Consider the following 2,871-nt stretch of genomic DNA (forward strand, 5'->3'; position numbering starts at 1 on the left):
ACCACCATTTGAAAAGGTTTCTGGGCCAAATATATTGAAGTTTAAGTTAGCAATTGAGCACAAATACTAACTTAAACGTATTATGGTGTGAAACCCAATTGAATATCATGGTTTATGGGATTGGGCCTGAAGAATTGATGAGCCTAGAACTGCAATTTGTTGAGTCTTGTGTCATTAATTGTTTATCACTAAGTTTGCTCAATGAATGTTACAGAATTGGATCACAGCCTCATCAGGATTATGGACCATAAGCCTAAAATAAAAGGAAATCAAGGAAAGGCCTCAAAGCCCAAGAAACACAACAGAAGCTCAATTTAGAAAGTGTATAAATAGGATAGAATTTAAGTTAGTGAGGGGACATTCGGAAACTTTTGATGATTTTTGCTAGTTTTCACTCTTTGTAATTGAATTCAGAGCTATGACTCACTAAACCCCTTTCATTGGGTTAGGGAGCTCTATTGTAATTCAATGAATCATTAATAGTTTTATCTTCTTCTTCAATCTTTTCTCTTGAATTTTGTTAGAAAGCTTCTCGATCTAATTCCATTGGGTAGTTGTCTTGGGAAAGAAATTACCCATAATTGGAATCCTTCGGAACCTTGGGAAAGGAATGGAGGATTCATGCTACAAAAGCTTTCTCACAGTGAATTGAATTGGGGTTTGGATGGATATTGTGACATGTAATCCTACCAAATTGTGGTTCATGAAACTGTGTGGTATAATCAGTGATCGAGCATCATCTCTTCTTATGAACATTTAAACCAAGGGATTGGGAATTTGTTTGTTTTTAGAGAGAATTGGTGAGCCAAGGGATTGGGATCCAATCATATAAGATTGCCAAGCAAAATTCAATGAATGCATTGGTTGAGGAAGAGATAAAAATGTTTTGATTCGGAGATCTCAATATCTCCTAACACCCAATGAACTCCCCATTTCTGATCTACACTTTCTATTTACATTCTGCAATTTCAATTCATGCAATCACCCCCATCCCTTTTTAATTTCAGCACTTTAATTTCTTGCTCTTTAATTCATGCAATTTAAGATTCTGCAATTCTCATCTAAATCTTGATCCGCTCAACTAGAACACACTTCTAATCCAAATTGCTCATTCAACCAATCCTTGTGGGATTCGACCTCACTCTATTGTGAGTTTTTACTTGACGATAACCGGTGCACTTGCCGGAAGGAATTTTGCCGATTGTGCAATTTCCTAAATCGTAGCATATCAAGTTTATGCAACATCAAGTTTATGGCACCGTTGCCGGGGATTGGTTTTCGATTGACAATTCTCAAATTGGAAGTTAACTAGATTGAGCATTTTTCTTGTTTTGTTAATTTAGTTCAAGTTACTTGCTGAATTTTAATTTCTGCACTCTGTTATTTGCTTTTCTTTCTTTATGCCTTTAATTTCAAGCAACTAACTCACTGACCCACTAACTATTTGAATTAATTCCTCAACTGCTCTAACCAATACTCTTCCATTAACCAAGAGTATTCCACTTGTTTGTTGCTTGTGGTGTGTTCTTGTATGACAGGTAGGAGAGGAGAAATATCAACTCCTCGATATACCGAACCAGAGAGGACCCTTCATAGACTTAGAAGGGAAGCAAGAGGGAAGAGAGTACTGGGAAAAGAAGAATCTGAAGGAGAATCTGAGGACAACTTTGAGGAAGCTCTAGATCTCAACATGGATAGAGAATTTCACAACCATGAGAGGGCTGATGGAAACAATGCTATTCCTGAGAGGAGGGTTCTTGGTTCATACATAAACCCAACCTCTGGGAATTGTGGAAGCAGCATTCAGAAACCACCCATTCAGGCCAATAATTTTGAACTCAAACCACAGTTAATATCATTGGTGGAGAACCATTGTTCATTTGGTGGGAGTGTTAATGAAGACCCAAACCAACATCTTACAAAATTCCTGAGAATTTGCGACACTGTAAAGTCCAATGGAGTCCAGGAAGATGCCTATAAACTGCTCTTGTTCCCATTTTCACTTAGGGACAAGGCAGCTAAGTGGCTGGAATCATTCCCAAGGGACAGCCTAACAACCTGGGATGAGGTGGAGAGCAAGTTTCTGGCACGTTTCTACCCCCCACAAAAGGTCAATAGGTTTCGATCTGAGGTTCAGACTTTTAGACAACAAGATGGTGAGACGCTCTACGAGGCATGGGAGAGGTTCAAAGAATTGACAAGGAAATGTCCACCCAACATGTTCCCTGAATAGGTGCAATTGCATATTTTCTATGATGGACTTTCTTATGAATCAAGGAAGGCTGTAGACCATTCATCAGGAGGTTCATTGAACAGGAAAAAGACTGTGGAAGAAGCCATTGAAGTGATTGAGACAGTGGCTGAGAATGAATACTACTATGTTTCAGAGAGGCACAACACTAAGGGAGTCATGGAGCTGAACCATGTTGATACAATTCTAGCCCAAAACAAGGTGTTTGCCAAGCAACTAGCAGAGCTCACCAGGAAATTAGACACAAAGCAAGTAGCTGCAATACACACACAAGATCAAGAAGAAGTAAGCATTGAAGGAGGTGATTGGGAAGAGGCCAACTATGTGGGAAATCAACAAAGGCAATCATATGATCCACATTCCAACACTTACAACCCAGGATGGAAAAACCACCCAAACTTTGGGTGGGGAAACCAGCAAACCCAACCACAAAACCACAAATCTTATAGCCATAACCAACACAACAATTCCACATACCAAAACTCCAACCAACGATCATACCAAGCCACACAAAACACTTATTCCCAACCACCACATCATGGCCAAAATCACCAACCTGCCCAATCCAATCCGAACCAACAATTTCAAGATCAATTAAACAGGATAGAAAGAATGCTTGC

General features: G+C 39.3%; 1 non-coding gene across 1 annotated transcript; it reads right to left on the reverse strand.

Annotated features, from left to right (window-relative positions):
* Positions 1 to 2,116: 2,116 nt before the first annotated feature.
* LOC130972097 (small nucleolar RNA R71) lies at positions 2,117 to 2,220 on the reverse strand. The gene has a single exon (XR_009083296.1). It is a non-coding gene; the product is annotated as a small nucleolar RNA R71 (small nucleolar RNA).
* Positions 2,221 to 2,871: the final 651 nt, after the last annotated feature.

This window comes from Arachis stenosperma, chromosome 3 (genome assembly GCF_014773155.1).
Source record: "Arachis stenosperma cultivar V10309 chromosome 3, arast.V10309.gnm1.PFL2, whole genome shotgun sequence".
NCBI lineage: Eukaryota > Viridiplantae > Streptophyta > Magnoliopsida > Fabales > Fabaceae > Arachis > Arachis stenosperma.